The 25,981-nt window shown below is 40.1% G+C and overlaps 1 protein-coding gene across 3 annotated transcripts in view; it reads left to right on the plus strand.

Annotated features, from left to right (window-relative positions):
• The window catches only part of slc4a8 (solute carrier family 4 member 8), a 98,670-nt gene that overhangs the window by 10,503 nt on the left and 62,186 nt on the right, over nucleotides 1-25,981 (plus strand). The window lies entirely within an intron of this gene.

Below are 25,981 nucleotides of genomic sequence, written 5' to 3' on the forward strand. Positions count from 1 at the left end.
GAATTCTCCCCTGTGGGACACCACATTTTAGCTTGAGGGGAGAGGACAGTGATCCGTTCACCTCGACCACCTGTTCTCTACCCTCAAGGTAAGATTTCATCCAGTCTGTGGCTGCGCTGTCAAAACCGATTGTCTTCAACTTGTTTAACAGTATTGAGCAGTTAACGGTGTTGAATGCCTTTTGAAGGTCCAGCATAACCATTCCACAGTACTTACCCATGTCTATCTCTCGTCAGATGTAGTCAGTTAGGTACAGTAGCCATGTATCGGTGGAATGTGAATTTCTGAATCCTGATTGAAATTCAAACCGGGGCTTGCGATTTGATAGATAATTATCTATTTGCTCATATATTAACCTCTATAACCTTTGAGACGGAACAAAGAATGGAAACAGGGCGGTAGTTGCCGGGGTTTAATTTGTTTCCTTTTTTATACAGAGGTGATATTCTCGCAAAAACTAAATAATTGTGTCAGCTTTGTGTTATAAGTAACAAAGCATGTTATAAGAAGTTTTAAGTATCAACATGTCTGCCTTTTCTCCTTACATCATGTTGTTTTGCTCTTTTTTCTTTCTTTCTTTCTTTCTTTCTTTCTTTTTGATATTATTTCAACAAAATGCTGTGGGCCAACACTTTGGACATCCTGCCATAGAATAATCACTGTGAGTCTCTGGTGTAGAAACTCCTCTGATATGCTTGCAGCATTGTGATAAATTATCATAGAACATTACACATCGTAAATTACTCCCAGTTGTAATTATCTCCACTTCTACAATAAGAACGCCTTCCTGATTAGTTGGCATCCTTCCCAAAAACCTTTCATTTTAATCATTTTAATGACATTGGGGGCGGAAGGCGGGGTACACCCTGGACAAGTCGCCACCTCATCGCAGGGCCAACACAGATAGACAGACAACATTCCCACTCACATTCACACATTAGGGCCAATTTAGTGTTGCCAATCAACCTATCGCCAGGTGCATGTCTTTGGAGGTGGGAGGAAGCCGGAGTACCCGGAGGGAACCCACCCATTCACGGGGAGAACATGCAAACTCCACACAGAAAGATCCCAAGCCCGGGATTGAAACCCAGACTACTCAGGACCTTTGTATTGTGAGGCAGACGCACTAACCCCGCTTCCACCGTGAAGCCCCTGACTCGGATCAATGCAGTCTATTTGCTAATTGGAATTAGAATTCAACAGCACTGCTGTAGTTTTAGATAAGCCTACCGATCACATATAGTTGCACATGGAGTGGTTCATATAGCTGTCATGTCACAACCATCCTGCCATTAGTTTAAATAAAAAAATATGTATTTTACATCAATTTAATGTAATTTCATTATCTACATGGTTGCACGTTTGCTGCTCTTTGTTTGGCGTACAGAGGAGCGATCGCAATAATGAAATGTCTCCATTTTTGTGGGTCACTTTTAATACTTTCTGTTTGAGAAGTTTGTCTTGTCACACTCAGTACGTGTCTATGCATGAAATTAGTCCTATTTCTTAAATAGTTCGGCTCAAAATAAGCATCCTACAACCAAAGGAAACACATACTTCAATCTGATCGTATATTGTTTTTGAAAAGTCGGACTAACACAGTTGTATTATGCAATTGAAAACCAGATCTCTCGAGTGGGTGTGGTGCCGCTGGAAGGGAGCCTTCGTACTGCGCAGGCGCCAATCCACATGTGGGATATAACCCGGAAGCAGAGCCCGTTCAATATTAACAAACGCAACAATTGGAATAAAGAGGAGACTGTTTATTTGCTCGAAAAAATTTAAAAACTTAACATTTTGAAGTGCATATATGTGAGAAAAAAGAAACCGAGATCTATTTAAAAAGGTAGTGAAAGAAATGTGCAATACCGGCTTCATTTGGACTCCCAAAGAGTGAGACGTAAACCAAATTAAGCAGCTCATCTGAGTAATCTTAATCAGTTCGTGCTCTTGGACGTAGATTGGTCAGATTTAGTCCGAACGGTTGGTGCCAAAACCCCAGATATTTATACTCCAAAAAACCAGGGTGCCTGGGCAAAGACGGCACAAATGGCATTCTGGTCACCTTTTGGTCACCTTCTGTGACCAGATTGTTTCTAACTGTTGTTATTTGTTGGAGGCTAAATTGCAGCGTCTTTGAGGAATGGTTGAAAGGACGGTGTTATATTTGGGAGACAGGTGGTGTCGCAGACCACCTCCTCTGTTCAGGGATGGTTTTTCAACCTTGACATAGATGTCTTCCTTCACTCCTCTTTCCTACCATCTGTCCTCCCTGTCCAAAATCTGTACATTTTTGTTCTCAAAGGAGTGTTGTTTCTCCCTGAGGTGCAAGTAAACAGCTGAGTCTTGGCCTGACAATTTTTGCCCGTCTATGTTGTGACATGCGTCGGCTTAGTGGTTGTCTTGTTTCTCCAATCTATGAATCAGTGCATTCTTCATTACACTGGATATCACACACAAGATTGTTTTTGTGAGTGTGGGGTGTCCGGTCTTTAGTATGCACCAGTCTCTGTTTCAGGGTGTTGCCTGGTTTGAAGTGTACTGGGATGTTGTGTTTGTTAAAAAATATTCTGAGTTCCTCAGATAGACCTGACACATATGGAATGACAATATTCTTGCATCTGTTACCTTTTTTCTCCTCATCCACCCTGTTCTTGTTATTTCTGGAACTAGATGCACTTTTCACAGCCTTTGGTACAGATATGTAGATGACACATGGGTGAAAATTAGAAACCAATCTGTGCAAGCCTTCACCGAGCACAACAACCTCAGGTTCAAGCGTGAGGATGCCAAATACGATACGTTATTTTTTTGGACTATAATGTCCACATTGGAGAAAACACGGGCCTCTATTTTTGGGTTTACTGAAAACCCGCACATACCGATTAAAACTTTTTTTTTGTCACTACGATAGGGCGAAACCGTCCTTACCCAAACACATAATAAACGTTTTTTGGAGTATAAATATTTGGGGTTTTGGCAGCAACCATTTGGACTAGATCTGACCAATCTAGATATATGAGCACGAACATTTGAAGCCTACTCGAATGAGGGACGAAACGTTTTCCAAGGCAAACCATGCAGTCCAATTGCGGACGATTGAACGCCCTGAGATGACAATGACCTGGATGAATGAGAACATTCATTGGTATGCAAATAAAGCTGGAATATTACAAGGCAAAGAAGACGGCGTACACAGACCATTTCACGCTGTAATTCAAACTGGTTAGCAATAACTATTCCGCACAACTGTCAAACTTGTACACCATAAATAGCAAGTTGGAGGTTAGCAAAGTCTATCTTAAACGGGCATGAAAAGTCCTTTCCTTCAAACTTCAAACTCCTTCCATCAATCCAATCAGTTTATTGAATACATTTTGAGACATTCCAAAGTTTTCTGTCCCTTCCATCCATCCATTTCCTACCGCTTGTCCCTATCTCAGCTGCATTCGGGCGGTAGGCGGGGTACACCCAGGACAAATCGCCACCTCATCACATGGCCAACACAGATAGACAGACAACATTCAAACACTAGGGCCAATTTTAGTGTTGCCAATCAACCTATCTCCAGGTGCATGCCTTTGGAGGTGGGAACCCACGCAGTCACAGGGAGAACATGCAAACTCCATTCTCCAAAAACTACCTTAAAACAACTCTGAGTCCCTCCAACCAGTCTTTGCTTCGGACCCGTGTCCTCCAATCCAGCAACTCAGAGACCTACTTGGTAGTTACGGCATGTTCATAACGCAATCTAAGATAATTTATTGATGCTGTCTGCTATTTAACACCAACATAGCCATTAGAGAAGTAATATTTGTCATCTGTGCAAATATTACAGCGGACATAAAGTACAACAAAAACCGGGCTTTAGCGGTAACCATATCTTCTTTTGGTGTGAGGTCATAGGTCACTGGAAAGCAAATACATTTAACTGCGGTAAAAGGAAATATGTGTCCTCTTAGTGTACGAGAGGCACACGGCGACCAATAGTCGTATAAGCGAGATTGCATGGACACTGGAATATACAAAAAATACAAAAAAAAACAACAATTTGAGAAATCAGATTAATTTAGTGCATCTAAACGTAGTAAATGTTTTCATCTGCTCTCTGTATTATGCACATAGAAGCTATTACTTTCTACTATGAGTGTTTGTGACATGTACAGAAAGTGTGGAGGAGCGATTGCAACACACTCAGCCAGTATATGCTGCATACGTCGGTACAGTCCCGCCCAACTAGGAATAGATACATTTCATATATGAAGCAATACGGTACCGCTTCTCTGTAAATGGGAATCAATACTGGTACTACATGGTATCAATTTTCGGTCCTTTTGTTTGTGTGCTGATAAATGTTAATTCTTTTAATTCTAAAATCTATTTATTTTTATTTAACATTTAGCACTGAGCTGAAAATGATATGTCTGCTGTCCATTTATGTCTTGATTTCTTACACTTCTGAGTCTCATTTGCAAGCATTACATAGTAGGGAGGGCTTCACGGTGGCAGAGGGGTTAGTGCGTCTGCCTCACAATACGAAGGTCCTGCAGTCTTGGGTTCAATCCCAGGATCGGGATCTTTCTGTGTGGAGTTTGCATGTTCTCCCCGTGAATGCGTGGGTTCCCTCCGGGTACTCCGGCTTCCTCCCACTTCCAAAGACATGCACCTGGGGATAGGTTGATTGGCAACACTAAAACGGCCCTAGTGTGTGAATGTGAGTGTGAATGTTGTCTGTCTATCTGTGTTGGCCCTGCGATGAGGTGGCGACTTGTCCAGGGTGTACCCCGCCTTCCGCCCGATTGTATCTGAGATAGGCGCCAGCGCCCCCGCGACCCCAAAAGGGAATAAGCGGTAGAAAATGGATGGATGGACATAGTAGGGATAGGTTGATTGGCAACATTAAAAATTGGCCCTAGTGTATGAATGTGAGTGTGAATGTTGTCTGTCTAACTGTGTTGACCCTGTGATGAGATGGCGACTTGTCCAGGCTGTACCCTGTCTTCCGTCCGAATGCAGCTGAGATAGGCTCCAGCACCCCCTGCGACCCCAAAAGGGACAAGCGGGGTAGAAAATGGATGGACATAGTACACTTTGCATAAAGTTGCAATTCAAGGATTTTAGATGGCAGTGTTGTCTAGGCTATGGAGTGTTCCCTCACCAGGGAGTAGTCTTTGCCATTAACCTGAATCTAGAATATTGTTGTGCCTTACAAAGTGTTTATACTGTAAGTATTGTACTTATTACGCACCAGCTGTTTGATTGTAATGTGCATTTTAGTTGTGTTTTTTTTTTTTTAAATGTGGAGGTTAAAACGTTAGGGCTAATTAGTAGCATGTCTCTGGCAAATCCAATGTAAATGAACATCGAGGTAGTGCATTTTGAAAAGTGGAGCGTTACTTTACGTTCCAGTGTTTTCTATCAAGCACACTTGCTTTGTTGGCACGGAAAATTGAAACATTACCAAGAGTCAGTCCGACTGAGTATGCTCTGAGTGCTTAAGTGCACATTTCTTTACCTAGTCTGCAACCGGACGTGATTTCACGTGCAACAAAGTTATCGAAATATGGCGCCGTTTGATCGTACGGTAGTACTGACCGACTTTGGTTGGTGCCTATAAAGGTACTGAATTGGCTCCCTATCTCTTGCCTCACCTCACACACAGAGACTGTAGAAATGCATGTGTGCACCCCAACAGTGGAGAAGCAATGGCATTACAGTTGGCTACCCTGCATGGGTGCACATGTGCGAAGGCTGTCACCTCAATACTGTTAACCTCGGCTAAACACTAAATTGTATGTAATTGATATTGCAAGAAATCAAGTGAAGTATAACATGTCCTTATTATATATCGACCGTTTCAATACGTCCTGTAGCCAGAAAATCAAATTACACTGCTTGAAGCCAATCTTTGTAGAACTAAAACAATTAGAGATGGAAGGCTGGAGAGGCAGAATGGAACATGAGGCATTGAGCAGTACGGCTCGTGCAGTAGCTCTCTCCTTTCCTGCCTTGCTGTTACATCCTGTCACGTATTGATGAGCCTGCCACTGTCACACGTGTCTCTATCCGTGCATGCTGCACTGATGTTAGGTTCTAAATGTGTGTGCGTGCGTGTGCGTGCGTGTGCGTGAGTGTGAGGCACACACTGTGGCACGTTCTCTGTCTCTGACATCATCCTCAGTCTGGAAGTGACAGGTCCAGTTTTTTGAGTCAGTATTTGTGTCCCCGCTGTCAAGTCAGGGTGCTTATGTTGAGCAGAACGTGGATGCAAAGAGTCCATGTCGTCTTAAAAGGTGCGGAACAAGTGTTTAATGAGAAGTAAATCACCCAGCAGGGGGTCAGTTGGGTTAGCCTTAAGATATACATGCTGCGATGTGGTGTCTGGGTGCAACATTGTTATGGTTTGTTGTTTCAGCAATACTCAAATGAGCAAAAAGTATACGGTGGAACCTCACTACACGAACCCTTTTATTTGCGAACTTTTCTATTTACAAACTTTCAGATCAAGGCAAATGTTCCTCTGTGTGCGAACCATTTCTCTGCGTTCAAATGCTTCACTCAGGTGCATGCCGGCAAAAAAGCAGGGTGCAACATTGTCACGTCTCAACACTTATGTATGTGTGCCTTTTCTTAGTTTTTTCACCTTTTGACAAGTTTTGCTAACTCATTGAAAGTCCCAAAAACTCAGCAGACCAGTGTAGAAAGAAGGAGCGAATGGCTGTGGATCAAAAAAACACTGTTTTCAAGGAGTACATTAATGGCACTCGCAAGCATGACCACGGCACACCATAGTAAGTAACCACATCAGTTTTAATTGTGATGAGACCGACCAATCGTTTGCCAGAGCAGACTTATAGCACAGCGGAGGAAAAGACACTATCGTTCCTCTCGTTCCACCTCGGTCTCAGGTCCAATGCGCAAACACGCAGACATGGCTCCCCACTGCCTCTGCCCGTTCATTCTCCCTCTGTCTGCTGCTTCCCGTCAGCTCCTTTTCTGCCGATGTTAATGGTGGTAGATATTACTTTTTAAAATGTTTATTATTGTATTAACGTGGTTGTTAAAGTCAATGTTTTTTGTGATGTTGTTTGCATAGTGATTTACGGGTGTGCTTGTTTTGGCATTGCAGAGTGTACAGCGGTTTGTTGTTTTGACTTTTCTATTGAATAGAAAGTAGATCAGTCACAGCCTTGTTATGTTTGTTTGAGATATAATACACATTATACTGTTTTCAAAATGAAAAAACCTTCCCTAAAATGTGGACTTTTGTCAAGGCTGGAACCCGTGATACATGTTTACATTGTTTCTTATGGATACATTTGCTTCACTATATGAATATTTCAATTTACAAACTCTATTCTAACCAACATATAATGTTTTTCTCAACATATCCTCTTGAGAACCAGTCTACTCTACAGTGGGTTCACAGGAGAATATTTACAGTTTATAAGAGCTTTATGATCATTCTAATCTACATTTAACACACTTCCTAGTGCTCTAGATCAGGGGTGTCAAACACATTTTGGTTCAGGGGTTAAATGTCTAGTGGGCCGGACCTCTACGATCATAACATAATTACCTCTTGATATAATAATAAGTCCAAATTTCCTTTGTTTTCATGGTAAGAAGTACAAGTACACCTTCAAATTAAATTATATATCCATTTACACAACATATCATGAACAACCTCAGATTTCTTAAAGAGGACTCAGGAGGTTTTTTGTATTTTAAAAATTATAAATGTTGTTACAATGTTTGATACTCGTGTTAAACGATTCCAAAGTGTCAAATCATAAGGTCCCTGCATTTTGGTGTGAGCTTGCACACACAGTTTTGAGTGGACATACTCATTTGGACATTAAGTAAAGTTATCAGCCAAATGGTGAGGAAGTCAGTATGAGGGCAGCTGAGAAAAAGTACGATAGACTATTGTTTTAATTTAATCTTAGAATATGCATAATAACACCTACGTGCAACATACAATGTGATCAATGATTTTTTATGCACCTATGTCCATTTTAAATTAAACATTTTTAAAAACCAAGGTTTATAACTGCACTTTGAAAAACTCATGGACTGACTTGCGCCAGCTCGCTAGCTTAAATGAAATAAAGAGACATTGATACATTTCACCATTAGAAACGACATACCCCCAATCCAAACTTATTCTAACACTTTGCTGTCTGAGCAAATTTTGGTTACAATAACTGTGTTATGAAATGTTCATACTGTTGCATTCCTAATTGTTTATAAAGTTTATTTTGACTGTGTTCGTATAAGACTTAATGGTGAGGTTTGTCCTCAAAATATATAGTATATTTAAAAAGTTCACATTTTCAATAGATGAATTATGATACTGACCAAGGCCCCAGGGGTGGGGCCTTGGTTTCATTTGCAATCTTGGAACGCCTCCACAAACTTACAGACTCAGAAAGTACAGTAAATTATAAATGTGACAGTGGGGAGCAAAATATATGTAAAATGTACACCAAAGCAAATTCAACACATGTTATCTAGACACCAGGGATGGGTTTTAAATGTAGATTAAAATATACTAACATAATTTTTTTTCTCACCTTATTTGTGCTTGCAAGATGTCTACCTTGATGAGTGATGCCAAATATTATATTACATTCCTTTTATCTGGTAACACCAAGCATGCAGGTTTGACATCTTGGCTAATATAGGTGTAGAGGGAGTAAAAACTAAAGTATTTAGCAAAAGGCGCTTCACTACAATTTGCTGTTCAGTATGAGTGCTAAAATAGTGCCTCTTCCCCAATTACAGCAGTGCACCAAAAGGGGGTAATTTAGGAATAGCCTATAGGAGACATGCATTTTTCTATTTTCGAAATGAATCCAGTGGGTCAGAGTAAACCCCCTAGCGGGCCAGTTTTGGACAACGGGCTGTACTTTTGACACCCTTGTACTAGACAACCCACATAAGTAGGGTTGAAAAGGATTTGCAAATCATTGTATTCCGTTTATATTTACATCTAACACAATTTCTCAACTCATATGGAAACGGGGTTTGTAACTCCATCAAACTGTGATGTCACAAATGACCCACTGTTACAAAAATACTCCAAAGCACAGCGTTCAGAGGCACCCACAACTGTGTGCAAGCTCACACCTCCATCCATCCAGCCATTTTCTACCGCTTATTCCCTTTGGGTTTGTGGGGGGCGCTGGTGCCTATCTCAGCTACAATCGGGTTGAGGGCGGTGTACACCCTGGACAAGTCGCCACCTCATCACAGGGCAAGCTCACACTTGATATGCATTAATATTTCTGATTTTTGACACTTTTACATTGTTTAACACTAGTATCCACCTTTTCAACAACATTTAAAAGTAAAAAAAAAAGAAAATCACTTTAATTCAGACATGCGAAAAAATTATTCTACTCTTGAACTTCTGTACAAAAAAGGGTTTGTGCCCATGTCTCCCATTGCACCTGTGTCTTGCCCTGGCCCTTGTTTCCATTAATCAGCTCTCTCCTTCTGCTTGCATATAGTCCAGGTGTGGTGAGTTTTCCAATTAGTGTGTGTAATTTGTTCTCAGTTTGCTATCTAGTCTGTGTTTGGTCGTCACACATCCTGTGTGGTAAGTGCCTCGCCAAGCTCGTGCTAATTGTCATTTGGTCTATTAATGTGTGGATTTGATGTGGGGGGATGGTGAATTGGAGATGTGTCCCTGCACTTTTTCAAAAGGCAGTTTTTGTACTATGCACTTTTTAACATCCAAAAATAATGATCGCTTATTGAATAGAGACAAGTCAAACACTTGTGCCAGGTGGAAAACAGACGTTCAGGCTAAAGTTTGTCCCTGTAGACTGCACACATGCTCATTGATTGTTTTTCTGGGGCTGTTTTGCAAACATGACAATGACTGATAGCACACAAGTCAGCAGTCAGATGCAAGATAAGAGTGTGTTGGCCTCCATTCAACAATGTGATTCACGAACAAGTTTGACAAATAAAAACATCCAACGAGAAGAGTCTAGTGCTCCATTCAAAGGTAATTATGTTTTTGATTTCTGGTACTGAATGCCTGAGCTTAGATATTAGACTTTTGTTCCAACAGACATTCATGATTTCCAGTCAGTTCATACAAGGTAAACATTAAACTAAATCATAATGCAATCTTGAAAAACCAAAGTAAAGATATTTATTTCATTCTGATCTTTTAATTATTTTGTCCCAAAAAATATTGAACCATTTGTTTCCTTTTCAATCATCAATGAATCAAAGTTGATTTGTACAGCCCTTAATCACAAATGTCTCAAAGGGCTGCACAAGCCACAGCAACATCCTCGGCTCAGATCCCACATCAGGGCAAGAAAAAACTCAACCCAATGTATTACTCCCAAACATGCAGCTAATCCTTTCAAGCCTTGGACCTTGTATGCAATACAGTGGACATTTTTGAAAGCCAAATTTTGTTCGTGATTGTTAATGAGAAATGCAACTTTATGCTTTGGTATTTTGGAATTCCAAGTTACCAGTCTTTTTAAAGCCATATTATCGCATGTTTAAATATATTTATCTTTGTCCGTTTTCAGTTTTTTAATGTGTTCCTTAATGATAAAGGCAAAAGGGGCTTCTGCGCTTACTTCCAGTTCATGTGATGTCACGTGGGTTTACTTCCTGTTCACTTCCTGTTGTATGAATCTTCACAGCTATTACTCTTGTCTAAGAGAACACCCTGTATGTTTGACATACACAATTGAATATCTTAGTTTTTCAGACAGCAATGTGTTTATACAATTTATGATTGGGTTATGATGTTTGTAATAGTCAAAGAAAATACGTTAATGTATGTTGTGTTCATGTTAGCATTTAAGCTAGCTTGAAATAGTCATACGAGCTGCAGTTGTGTTCAGATCTTCCGTTTTAATTGGCAAAGTCCTCCCAGGTTACTTTGTTCTGATGGCTTTTCTAAATAAGACGAGGACACTAGATTTGAAGTTCAACAATTCTAAAAATGGATTAAGTATAGACACTAGCAATACCAGCGCTGGAGAGAGGACCGTGCACTACCAAGTCTGACGGTCTCTCTCTCGATTGTACCACTCTTGCTGTGCCTTTGTCCGATGGTCAACACTCTCAAGCAGAGTTGCTGGGGCACCAGTCGATGAAAACCGAAAGTTAACCATGTCTGCTTTCACTCCAGCTCCTATCTGGCACCTCTTTCCACCGTCGAAACCAATTAGGATACTATATGTGTGTATTTGTAAAGATAAAATCACTGGGGGTCCATGAACAGAACAAAGTGAACAGGCAGTGAGACTCCCCATGCATTTCACTCTGCTTTCAGGTGGAAAATATTCCCCTAACAGTATCTCTCAGGTAATGGCATGAGGACACGGTTCTATGCCAGGGGAGGTGCATGCAGTATGATGCTTCAAAAAGCTCTACATGACAAGTCGGACTCATTGTAGCCATTGATCATCCATCCATCCATCCATCCATCCATCCATCCATCTTCTTCCGGTTATCTGAGGTCGGGTCGCGGGGGCAGCAGCCTAAGCAGGGAAGCCCAAACTTCCGTCTCCCCAGCCACTTCGTCTAACTCTTCCCGGGAAATCTCGAGGTTTTCCCAAGCCATCTGGGAGACATAGTCTTCCCAACGTGACCTGGGTATTCCCCGTGGCCTCCTACCGGTTAGACGTGCCCTAAACACCTCCTAGGGAGGCGTTCAGGTGGCATCCTGACCAGATGCCCGAGCCACCTCATCTGGCTCCTCTCGATGTGGAGGAGCAGCGGCTTTACTTTGAGCGCCTCCCGGATGACAGAACTTATTACTCTATCTCTAAGGGAGAGCCCCGCCACCCAGCGGAGGAAACTAATTTCGGCCGCTTGTACCCGTGATCTTATCCTTTCGGTCATGACCCAAAGCTCATGACTATACATGAGGATGGGAACGTAGATCGACCGGTAAATTGAGAGCTTTGCCTTCCGGCTCAGCTCCTTCTTCACCACAACGGATCGGTACAACGTCCGCATTACTGAAGACGCCGCTCCGATCCGCCTGTCGATCTCACGATCCACTCTTCCCCCACTCGTGAACAAAACTCCTAGGTACTTGAACTCCTCCACTTGGGGCAGGGTCTCCTCCCCAACCCGGAGATGGCACTCCACCTTTTTCCGGGCCAGAACCATTGACTCGGACTTGGAGGTGCTGATTTTCTCATTCCAGTCGCTTCACACTCGGCTGCAAACCGATCCAGTGAGACCTGAAGATCCCGGCCAGATGAAGCCATCAGGACCACATCATCTGCAAAAAGCAGAGACCTAATCCCGCGGCCACCAAACCGGAACCCCTCAACGTTTTGACTGCACCTAGAAATTCTGTCCATAAAAGTTATGAACAGAATCGGTGACAAAGGGCAGCCTTGGCGGAGTCCAACCCTCACTGGAAATGTGTCCGACTTAATGCGGACCAAGCTCTGACACCAATCCTACAGAGAGGGGACCGCCACAATTAGACGGTCCGATACCCTATACTCTCTGAGCTCTCTCCACAGGACTTCCCGAGGGACACGGTCGAATGCCTTCTCCAAGTCCACAAAGCACATTTAGACTGGTTGGGCAAACTCCAATGCATCCTTAAGAACCATGCCGAGAGTATAGAGCTGGTCTACAGTTCCACGACCAGGACGAAATCCACACTGTTCCTCCTGAATCCGAGGTTCGACTTTCCGGCGTAGCCTACTCTCCAGTACACTTGAATAGACCTTACCTGGAAAGCTGAGGAGTGTGATCCCATGATAGTTGGAACACACCCTCCAGTCCCCCTTCTTAAAGAGAGGAGCCACCACCCCGGTCTGCCAATCCAGAGGTACCACCCCTGATTTCCACGCGAAGCTGCAGAGTCTTGTCAGCCAAGACAGCCCCACAGCATCCAGAGCCTTAAGGAACTCCAGGCGGATCTCATCCACACCTGGGGCCTTGCCATTGAGGAGCTTTTTAACTACCTCGGCAACCTCAGCCCCAGAAATAGGAGAGCCCACCACAGATTCCCCAGGCACTGCTTCCTCATTGGTGGGAGTGAGGAGGTCTTCAAACTATTCCTTCCACCTATCCACAACATCCGCAGTTGAGGTCATCAGAACACCATCCGCACCATACACGGTGTTGACAGTGTACTACTTCCCCTTCGTGAGGCGGCGGATGGTGGAACTCCTCCCATGTCCGAGTTTTTGCCTCCGCGGCCGCTGAAGCTGCACACCGCTTGGCCTGTTGGTACCTGTCCACTGCCTCCGGAGTCCTATGAGCCAAAAGAACCCGATAGGACTCCTTCTTCAGCTTGACGGCATCCCTCACCGCTGGTGTCCACCAACGGGTTCTTGGATTACTGCCCCGACAGGCACGAACTACCTTGCGGCCACAGCTCCAATCAGCCGCCTCGACAATAGAGGTGCGGAACATAGTCCACTCGGACTCAATGTCTAGCACCTCCCTCGTGACATTTTCAAAGTTTTTCCGGAGGTGGGAATTGAAACTCTCTCTGACAGCAGACCCTCACAATGCGTTTGGGCCCGCCAGGTCTGTCCGGCATCCTCCCGCACCATCGCAGCCAACTCACCACCAGGTGATGATCGGTAGAAAGAAAGCTCCGCCCCTTTCTTCACCCGAGTGTCCAAAACATGAGGCCGCAAATCCGATGACACAACTACAAAGTCGATCATGGAACTGCGTCCTAGGGTGCCATTGATCCTGACTTTTTCATTTTGATGAGAAAAAAAATCAGCACAATTTTGTTCAATTAATTTTTGTTTTGTAGGTTAAAGTCTGAATTATTGTTTCTGATCAATTAAAATGTTTTATTGTCAATGAAGTTTATTTACACTGTTTATAATTTAAATAAGAGTTTTTTTTGTGTAAGCAAATTGATGCACTTTAAATATTTTCTGTTACAGATTATAAAACAATGTTATTAATAAAGTAACAGAAAATAATAAAGCAGCACTTCCCTAACAACAGTATTACTGCAAATTTATCAAAGTGTGGTTATCAATCACGGTTATATAACAATGTTAATCATAATCTTCCGATATTTTACTATGGTTTATCATTATAACCGGTAATTGTTACATCCTTAATGTGCTATAATGTTTCTCAAAAATAAATCCCATATATTAAACCCTAAAGTTTGACCCCATCTGTAACAAACAGTCAAACACCCACTGTAATTTTGGGGAAAAAAATTGGGGTAAAAAAGCTTTTGTTTTTGTCAAAGAAGGAGTACTATCTGGTCTTTTAATATAGAGTCCGCACGCTAAACTTGCACCACCAACATGTTGTGCAACATGTGGTTTATTGTATTATCTCTTTGGCGAACATTTACATGAACAAAAAAACATAAATGTGAAATCCTGCTTTGTTCGGTTGTGTGATGATGTATTACGTGCCAAGCATGGCACCACAGTCCTAATGGAATGAAAAGGGAATCTTATTGATTGGCTTGTCCAGTCAAAAGGGGGAAGCTGGGAAGGGTGTTGACGGGGGTTGGACTGACCACCATGACAAAAATCATTGCTGCTCTATTTGTTCTGCTGCTGATGACCAATTAGTTGTCTTTCAATTATTAAAACATTGAAGCCTGCTGTAGAAGTACACATTACTTTAAACTGCGTATCAACTTTTTACAATTGGTGCCAAAATACTTTTCTAGTACATTTTGGGAAGATACATTAGTTTGGATAAAGTACATGATTGTATTACAGAGATGTCCAAGATTTTTTATGACAAAATTAGGTTGACGTTGATATAATTTTCATTAAAAGATGTTAGAACGATTCTAATATTCTGTTGATCTACAGTGTTTCCTACAGAGCTGCAATATATTTGTGGCTGGTTAATATTTGATATGGACATGTTGACGTAAATGCCATGACGCATTTGCAAAAGTGAATGAAAAAAAGCATAAAGCAACACAATTATGCATATACTACAAATGAACTTTATGTCAATTGTTGTGTTATTATTTTAATATAAAAAATAAGTGCCTTTAGATAGGGGAGGGGCCAGCAGCACGATATGTGTTTTTAACGTCAGTTGCCAAAAGACTTGACTAGATTTCAAGCTAGAAGTTTATCTAGAGCAGGATTGTCAAACTCATTTTCATTGATGGCCGCATCGCAGTATTGAATGTCTGTAACAGTGAATAATGTATGAATATAAATGTATAAACACTACATTATATTATTACACAATTGTCTGTGCATTTGATTACATTATTTATTTACATACAATGGGATTTTATTTTTTTTATTTTTTACAGTTTTTGACTGTAAAGTATAAGGTTATTGTACAGGGTATTTTTTTTTTTTTTACGATAAAGTTCTGGCGACGGAGCTGCCAGTTTTGTATGTTGTCATCCTTACAATTCAAGCAGATATTTTAGTATTTATGTGTATTTTGATACAATGTTGTGTATGCGTGATCAATGATTTGCTACGTTATTAGATAATATTAAAGTTAAGACATGCAACTGCAAAAAAAAAAGTACTTAAATGACACATTTTATTTCTAGGCTTTTACGGGCCATATATAATGATGTGGCAAGCCTTGAATTTCACACCTGTCATGGAGAGCGATCTGATTCATTATTCACTTAAACACAGTATAAAACATACATAAGCGCACACATAGGTACCTTCACTCCCAAATACAGTACATACACAAATACATTACATCCACATGCACATTCACTGTACCAACATGCATATACACATACTGTACGTATACAATTACGTATACATACATACACTCACGCATATAATCACGTTTCATCAAATATAAATTAACGTTGTTGCCCTATGGGAAACTGGGTAACACATGGCACACTGACAAAGCTTGACCTATTGTTACTATAACAATCTACGAGGTTAATATAGTTGACTTCTCTTTCTTCCCCTCCATTATCTGCTTTCTTTTGTATTTAAAGTTATCATTACATATATGTATTGTTGCAATTGAACAATTTTATTGTTGACAATAGAGATAACTATTGTTGTTATTCATTATCAATAGTGTTATTTGTATTGGTATTTGTATTGCTCCATTTGTAGTGTAGTAATGTTCATTGTCATTTCTGTATTATTTATTTCACTAACTGCTTCTTTGCTATCACTTTTACCACAATATTTTTACATATCCTATTTGCTGATGTTCTGTTGTTATTATTTTTGTTGTTTTTACTGTTGTTGTTGTCGCTCTGTTTTATCCCTCTTGTTCCCGCAATTTCCCCCTCTGTCTTCCTTTTTTTCTCTTTCTATCCCCTTCTGCTCTGGCCCGGCTGCACCAAATAATAATATAAATCCATCTAATAAAGTCAAATACAAGCAAGACAACAAGGGAAGTATCCCTCACTTCTCTTTTGTAAAGTACAATTTGTACAGCCGATATGGGCATCTACATCAACAATATGATTCGTTTGAGTAACTGGACAGGACAAAAAAAACGAAACAGTATGAAAAATGTTGCGAAGTCAGCAAGACCAATCCCCTCTGCTCTGTCTTCTTATTCTCTGGAAGACCAGGTGGATTATGTGTTTATCAGTGAGGGCAAACAGTTAGTGCCCAATCTATTTGTGGCAGTCCAAATTTATTTATGTATAGAGTCAAAATATGCTAAGCTATCTACAGCGACATGTTTGCTTGGTGTTTATTAATGAGTCAATAACAATCTAGTGTTGTCTTCTAACGTAATTTTCGCCAGAATCAATTGCATGATTATAATTTCACACCAGTTTGTCTTCTTGACCCAACGCTGGCCAAGAATTGAACCCGTGACCTGTGCCATCAAAGTCAGAAGTGTGTACCATTCCCTCCCTAAATCAGTGTGCAGAACATTGAGCACCCCTGCTCTTTAGAATATCGCTGACGTTAACAGATTTTCTTTCAAGAGTTTGGCCATGAGATGAAAATTAATATGTTGTAAGTAAATTTAATGTACTGAAGTGACCGAGATGTGATGTAAAATTGTGAATATGTGGGTGTTTCTGCATCAAACTGAGGCTTAACAGCATCCTGCAGTAACTAGGACACTGAACAACTGCACCTTTTACTTACTCTTCCACGCTCAGTCACATCCTTTTTAGACACATCTTGAATGTGTTTACTTGTCATGAAATGTTTCTATATTTGGCTTTTTGTTGCCAAAATAGTATTTGCTCTTTGCAAAAGGCTTAAAGAATACAGTATCAGTACATGAATGTGAGAGACATTCATGATTGTTGTCATTAGATTAGTTAAAACCATTATTGTCACATTTTGGGGAGTAAATGTGACATTATTATATTCCCTCTTCTATTCTCTAAGGCTCTAAATCTTTTGTGGAGGGGATTACAAACTCCTCTTAAAATCTGATGTAAATTAGGCCTCAGAAATGTTGAGATTAACACAAATTCACATGTACAATGTAGCACCTCACTTTACAAACTTAATTGGTTCTGTGACAGAGCTCTTAACTCAAAACAATTGTCTCAAATCAATGTTTCTAATTGAAATTAATTGAAATCAATTTAATCTAGGCTTTGCCCACCCACCCCCAAGACAGCCCAACTTTAACATCTAACATGTCTTCTAAAACTAACAAATTTTAGTTAATAAACATTGTATGAAATACAATAAAATAGAATGTACTACAAACAACTACATACGTTTTATAAAGTAATGTAATAATAATGTACATCTACAGTACCTTGGAGAGCGGACTTCTACAGTATGTCCTTCCAGCTTCTCTGTCAAACCGGCAAACCTATATTTTCATGGATAAATGTCTGCTGTTTAAATACTATTTTAACATCCTTGGCTGTGGCGACTTGTCCAGGGTATACTCCGCCTTCCGCCCGAATGCAGCTGAGATAGGCTCCAGCAACCTCGAACGGGACAAGCGGTAGAAAATGGATGGATGATGGGCTGACATTTGACTAATTCGGCTTCAGTATGATGCAGACTAGCAGTGATACGCTTTGATTGATTGATTGATTGATTGATTGATTGATTGATTGATTGATTGATCGATACTTTTATTAGTAGATTGCACAGTTCAGTACATATTCCGTACAATTGACCACTAAATGGTAACACCCGAATAAGTTTTTCAACTTGTTTAAGTCGGGCTCCACGTTAATCAATTCATGGTACAAATATATACTATCAGCATAATACAGTCATCACACAGGTTAATCATCATATTATTTACATTATTTCCAAACCGGGGGGTGGGATGAGGAGCTTTGGTTGATATCAGTACTTCAGTCATCAACAATTGCATCAACAGAGAAATGGACATTGAAACAGTGTAGGTCTTATTTAGTAGGATATGTACAGCCAGCAGAGAACATAGTGAGTTCAGATAGCATAAGAACAAGTAAATACATTAGAAGTACATTTGATTATTTACATTAGGTTATTGACAATCCAGGGAGATGGGATGTGAATGGAGGAGGGTATTAGTAAAGGGTTGATGTTGCCTGGAGGTGTTGTTTTAGAGCGGTTTTGAAGGAATATAGAGATGCACTTACTTTTACACCTGTTGGGAGTGCATTCCACATTGATGTGGCATAGAACGAGAATGAGTTAAGACCTTTGTTAGATCGGAATCTGGGTTTAACGTGGTTTGTGGAGCTCCCCCCGGTGTTGTGGTTATGGCGGTCATAAGGAAGTAGTTTGACATGTACTTCGGTGTCAGGGAGGTGTAGCGGATTTTATAGACTAGGCTCAGTGCAAGTTTTTTTACTCTGTCCTCCACCCTGAGCGAGTGAGGTGTGATCTGGGGTGGAGGTCTAAAAGTAACCGGACTAGCTTGTTCTGGGATGTTCTGGGTCATGCTAGGTCATGTTTTTGATCATTTACCTTTTGATATCAATAAATATCATCGGCTTCTTTTCAACCCTGTCCTGACTGTTGAAGTCACCAGGGAGTGAGGTTTATGGACTCCCTTACCCTAGGTTAGCCATTCTGCAGAAGAAAAACAAAATAATCAAACTTACAGCTCCTATGTTTCCAGCTGACTGACGGATAATTAACAAAGCTCCAATATGTAAGCCTGTTTGTTTTTTTTCAATTCAAATCTATAAAATCAATTAACTTTTTTAAAATGAGGGCAAACAAGTAAGGAAGATGTTAGAAGTAAATTTAGCAAAATAGTGGACCTTTAATAATAGTATGTTCAATTGGGTTTATAACACAAAGTCGATATTTAGGCTGAAGTCCGTACTTTACAGGGTCGGAGTTTCCCTCATCTCCTTCCACTTGAAGGAGACACAAGGACAAAACGGCCATTTTAAGAGTGGCTGTGGATAATTTCAATGGCGGGGTGGTGGTAATCTGCATGGAAAATGACTTGTGAGAGTCATAAACCTCCCCCAGCCGCGTGACACAGCTCAGGGACAAGAGTATCGAGAGAAGGGCCTGTTGCCAGGCGATAGAAGCAGGCGTCAGAAACTCGCCGGATGTGCTATGTCAGTGGAAACGTGTGCACGTGTTTGTGCCTTGAGGGGCACAGACTTGCGTGTGCTCACCTGCGGCGAGGAAAAAGTGAGTGCCATGTGAACCTTTTAATTATGTGAAGCACTTAACACACAAGGACCCAGAGCTACAGATTTGTGCCTGAAGGAAAATAATGAGGGCTATATCACAGACCAAGTAGAACATGGAAGACATGTTTTTCTAAAATATAGCGGTACCTCAGACGATGATCGAATCCTATAAAAATAAAACAATGTCCCCCCCCATAAAAAAATCATGATAGTTTTACATGCGGAAAATAATGTAAAATACATATAAATGACGAGGCATCTCCCTCGTACTTTACTACGTTTTTTTTTTTTAATTCAATAATGTTTCTCACCTTTATCAAAGTGCTGGCATTTGTGACCTTTTTTGGCTCCATTGTGACTTATTTTGCAGTCATGTTCAATAAAAAAAAGCACAGCCTGAGTTTTTAGAAACTCGATTACATACAGGTATACTCGTTTGTTACACACAATCTTTGGTTGTACAATAACCAAAGTTTTTGTTACAAATCGGACAAACTTTTGGCATTTTCATTGAAAACTGAGTCATACGAAAAGTATGGTGTCACTGTACGACTAATTAGAAGTGAGATGTCACATATACAATATGGGTGCTCAAAGTAAATGTATTCCTGGACTTGACAATTGAATACCACAAATGCACAGGGGCCAAAAGCCGACTGCATGTAAAATAACAATATATATATATATATACATATATATATATATATATACATATATATATATATATATATATATATATATATATATATATATATATATATATATATATATCCATCCATCCATCCATTTTCTACCGCTTATTCCCTTCCGGGGTCGCGGGGGGCGCTGGCGCCTATCTCAGCTACAATCGGGCGGAAGGCGGGGTACACCCTGGACAAGTCGTCACCTCATCGCAGGGCACACAAAAAATTATGTGTGTATATAGAAATAAGTATATATATATATATATATATATATATATATATATATATATATATATATATATGTGTGTGTGATTGATATGTATATATATGTGATTGATATGTATATATATGCATATATACATATATATATATTTGTGTGTGTGTGTATACGCACCCCAACCCATCGTCTGGCCCACAATATATATATATATATATATATATATATATCCATCCTTCCGTTTTCTACCCCTTGTCCCTTTTTGGGATCGCGGCAAATGCTGGTGCCTATCTCAGCTGCATTCGGGCGGAAGGTGGCGTACACCCCAGACAAGTCGCCACCTCATCGCAGGGCCAACGAAGATAGACAGACAACATTCACACTCACATTCACACACTAGGGACCATTTAGTGTTGCCAATCAACCTATCCCCAGGTGCATGTCTTTGGAAGTGGGAGGAAGCCGGAGTACCCGGAGGGAACATGCAAACTCCACACAGAAAGATCCCGAGCCTGGATTTGAACCCAGGACTGCAGGACCTTCGTATTGTGAGGCAGACGCACTAACCCCTCTGCCACCGTGAAGCCCATATATATATATATATATATGTATATGTGTGTATATATATATATATATATATATATATATATATATATATATATATATATATATCTTTATATATACACATACAAAGACTACATATACAGTATTTGTACATGTATATTCATATAAAAAATATTACTATATACAGTATATGTATACATTTATAATATATACATGTGTAAATATATTTATCTATATATATATATGTATGTATATATATGTAAATGTGATTATATACATGTATGTGTGTAAATATACATGTATATTTGTGAATGTATATACAGTATATGTATACATTTAGAATATTATATACATGTGTAAATATATTTATCTATATATATATGTATGTATATATGTATGTATATGTGATTATATACATGTATATGTGTAAATATACATGTATATTTGTGAATGTATATGTGTATACATGTATTTGTATATTTATTTGTACATCTGTATATCTATACCAACCGAGCCACGCCGCCACAAGATACTGCGTCTCAGCTCCAATTGGGGTCTATTAACGCAGATATGGATGTATGTAAGACAGACATTGCTCTCCAAAATAATCACTCTCTTTTGGAAGAAATACCAATAGAGGAACTCCTGCAACTTGTAAACTGGACAAAACAAACAACACGTTTACTTGACCCACTTCCTGGGAAACTTATCAAGGAGATGTTTGTAATATTAGAATCATCAGTGCTAAATGTTATTAACTGATCACGTTCCTCTGGTACTGTTCCTCGAGCATTCAAAAAAGTTGTTATTCATCCCAAGCTTTCTCATTGTGCCCATTTGTTTGAGTTTATTCTTGCCCTGATGTGGGATCTGAGCCGAGGATGTTGTTGTGGCTTGTGCAGCCCTTTGAGACATTCGTGATTAAGGGCTGTGTAAGTAAACTTGATTGACTGAACAATACAATTGTTTCAAATGCAACAATACATGCACATAATAAAAACCTTGTATATTGTTATAGTAAAAATAGGTTAAGCTTTATCAGTGTGCCGTGTTTTACAAGCCTGTTTCCAGACGACAGCACAACATCGGGCGCAAAGGACGGCACGGCAGAGTGTGAGGGCAGGTGATAAAAACAATAAAACTTTGTGTATTAATTTTTTCGTACATGACATTTCGACTCTTACCTTGTTTACTTCTGTGATTACCTTAAAGTTTTGTAAGCCATCAGGAATATCAAGCAGCTAAAATGCGCCAATAATGGGGAAGTGTGGAGAGAGTGTTTTGTATATTACCCATCATGCATGGTAGTGGTTTTATATTGGTGCAATTTTAAATGTTTTGCTTGGACGTGTTTTATAACATTTGCAAAGTTTAATAGAGTGGGAAAAGTTTTGTGGATTGCCTATCCATCCATCCATTTACTACCACTTATTCCCTTTGGTGTTGCGGGGGGGCGCTGGTGCTTATTTCAGCTACAATCGGCAGAAGGCGGGGGACACTCTGGACAAGTCACCACCTCATCCCAGGGCCAACACAGATAGACAGACAACATTCACACTCACATTCACACACTAGGGCCAATTTAGTGTTGCCAATCAACCTATCCCCAGGTGCATGTCTTTGGAAGTGGGAGGAAGCCGGAGTACCCGGAGGGAACCCACGCAGTCACGGGGAGGACATGCAAACTCCACACTGAAAGATCCCAAGCCCGGGATTGAATCCAGGACTACTCAGGACCTTCGTATTGTGAGGCAGACGCATTAACCCCTCCTCATCCGTGCTGCCCGTTTTGTGGATTGGTTCATTAAAAATAATACAGTGCTCAGTGCCCTTCAAAACAAAACTCATGGTCGATGACCATAAATATTAACCACGCCTCTCTTTCGGCGGGCCACACTTTTTATTAAACTTGTGAAGTCTCGTGGGCCGGACTGAAGACCCCATTGGGCCGCACTTGGCCGGCGGGCCATAGTTTGGACACCCGTGATTCAAAACAAATAAAATTGTGAGATTTATTGAGCAACTTATTTCGTGAAGTCATGCGTTCCATCGGGATTTTAACGCTAAAAGCCGAATAGCAATATTTTGTTAGTTTGTTTTGTATGACTTAAATACAATAAAAACTGTAGAATTCTAATACATGACAGCCAAATCAAGTATGGGAATTATTAAACAGGTTTTAAATGATCTTTTTAATAGCAAACGAATACACTTTTGAAATTTAGCAAGCTGACTTGACACACTTCCATTTTGAGCAAATCGTATCCTGAGTTTGTCACATGGCTGACACATGTGTCACCATGGATTCTTGTAGGTCAAAATGTGAGCCAGAGAAGGTGAGCTGAATGACAAGGAACCATTAACCTGCCAAAATGACAGAAAAACAAACTGGTAACCTTTAAGAACATGCTGCACACGCTGACACGGAGAAGCAACACATACCACATAAAGATGAAAGAGCTTTTTGGTCACAAAGCCTTTTATGTGTGGATAAAATGGATCCCCAATTGATGATCAGATACTGCCTGGCTATTTTAGCGACAAAGCCCTTTAATACTGACTCTCTCTCCTGTTTGGTGTCATAACTTTGGTAAAGCTCCAGCTCTAATGGAGCCTACTGCCTCCAGCTTGAGCGCAGAAGCTGCACATTGTATAGGTGCTCTTGTTTCACCAGCCACAGCTGCATTGAATGATAACTGTGTGTGTGTGTGTGTGTGTGTGTGCTTGCGTGCGTGGTTATCCTTTTTTACATATTTACATTTTGTGTTTGTCTCTTAAACATTCATTTATGTTCCACACATTTATTTGTTCCCACACGTTAAGAGCATTTGTACTGTTGAGAGAGATCAATAGCACTAATTTGTGTTCGTAAATGAGACAAAATTAGATATTATTATCACACTTCAACGTCTCAAACATGTAAAGGCTACACCCCTTTGCTCGGTCGGCATTGCAAATAGGTTTAGAGACTACATTACCCAGAAGGCTTAGCGATGTTGACTGGAATTATGTCTGCGCTATGGGACATCGACAATTGTGCTGTTTGATCAATAAATAGCGGCTTTGTCTGCACATAACACAAACATACGTTTAATTAGACATTACGCACATTACAGAAATTGAAATAAAAATGTAATTCTAAAAGTAACAACCTGACAAAAAAATTTAGGTAACAGAATTTTGCTGCCACAATTGTAATATGACCATTAATATAACTAAACCTAAATGAGTGAACCATGTGACTTGTGTAAGAGTCTATGTTTTTCAGAAGGTATAATGTGCGAGAGTAACCCGACCAAGGGAAAACACAGGGGTACATTTTAACTAAATATATATATATATTTTTTAATTAAATAACTTTAAAGTATAGTTAATGCAAGAAGTAAAATTAATTTGTAAAACATACCATTTTTAAAGGATTTCAATTATTAAATATTATCTTTCATGGTAAAAAATTTATTTTAGAAAGCACAATTCTATTTTTCCAGTGTTCCAAGTGTTTTAAATCTATTTATGGAATTGTATCTATTCAATATGCAATTAGATTAATTGGTAAAACACGATATATCTTTATATTTCTATATGCTCTTTGTTTTTAGTGTCACTTCTATGTATTGTTGAGTTTTTGTTTTAGTGTTGTGTTGTTTTGCACCGCAGAAAGAGTGGCTATTCTGTGGCAAATAATGGGGATTTGTATACAAATATTCATTTTATTGAGCACTTATGCATTTTATTTACTGTGGATGATTTTAATTCCCACCTAATGGGAACATCCCTTGAAATAGTAATTAAAAAAATTAATAGTACACAAAACTATTTAAACAATCCAAACTTTTTCTCCTTCATTCGTCATAGATAGGGGCGGCGTGGCGCAGTGGGGAGAGTGCGCAACCCGAGCGTCCCTGGTTCAATTCCCACCTAGTACCAACCTCGTCACGTCCGTTGTGTCCTGAGCAAGACACTTCACCCTTGCTCCTGATGGGCGCTGGTTGGCGCCTTGCATGGCAGCTCCCTCCATCAGTGTGTGAATGTGTGGGTGAATTGGTAAATGTGGAAGTAGTGTCAAAGCGCTTTGAGTACCTTGAAGGTAGAAAAGCGCTATACAAGTACAACCCATTTATCATTTATCATTTACAAGGGGATCTCTTTAATTAACTATTAACTAGTCTGAAAATGGAGGAACTCTGAAAATGGAGGAACTCTGCATAAGATACGGTAAATCCTAAAGAAATAATGTCATAAAATGGGCCCTATATAATTTTTTGCAAGAAATTGACTCATTTAAGCCCTAAATGATAGAAACATTTTGGAGTGATTGTCATGTGACTATCCCAGGACATGGCTTCCTTAACATGTTGCCAGGTAAGCTAGCGAATGTTCTTAAGCTTCTTTTTGCCCCATTAAAGGTCAACTTAAACTAGGGCTGGGCGATATATCAATATATGCGATATATCAATATATACCATATATCGCAGGTTTGTCTCTGTGCGATATAGAAAATGACTGTATTGTAATATTCGAGTATACGTTCTCACGCAGGACTTTTAGCTGCGGGCGTACACTTCAGGCTCTCCTCGCTCTTTCCCGTGTCTCCTTCTCGCAGACAAGCAGGTGCACATTCTTACATACGTCACAAATTGTCACGTCATACGTCACATACACGCCCTCGCAGGGCAGAGAGGTAGCGGCGTGGCTAACGTTAGCTGCTAACGTAGCCGTACGAGAGAAAGATGTTGCGGATCTGGTAACAAATGAAGGAAGACTTAATTCCCAATAAAAACAGCAGGGTTTCCATCGTCTGGCGGTAGTTCGGCTTCAAGTGGGAATATGTCGAACAGACAACTGTAATTTGTCAAGAGTGGGGTGGGGAAAGCGTTGCTATAAAAAGTAGCATTAATGCTAATATGTAGCATCATTTGAAAAGTCACTCGCTAGAGAATGAAGAGAATTTCATAACCTTAGTAA

The sequence above is a fragment of the Nerophis ophidion genome, linkage group LG16 (genome assembly GCF_033978795.1).
Source record: "Nerophis ophidion isolate RoL-2023_Sa linkage group LG16, RoL_Noph_v1.0, whole genome shotgun sequence".
NCBI classification, from domain to species: Eukaryota; Metazoa; Chordata; class Actinopteri; order Syngnathiformes; family Syngnathidae; genus Nerophis; species Nerophis ophidion.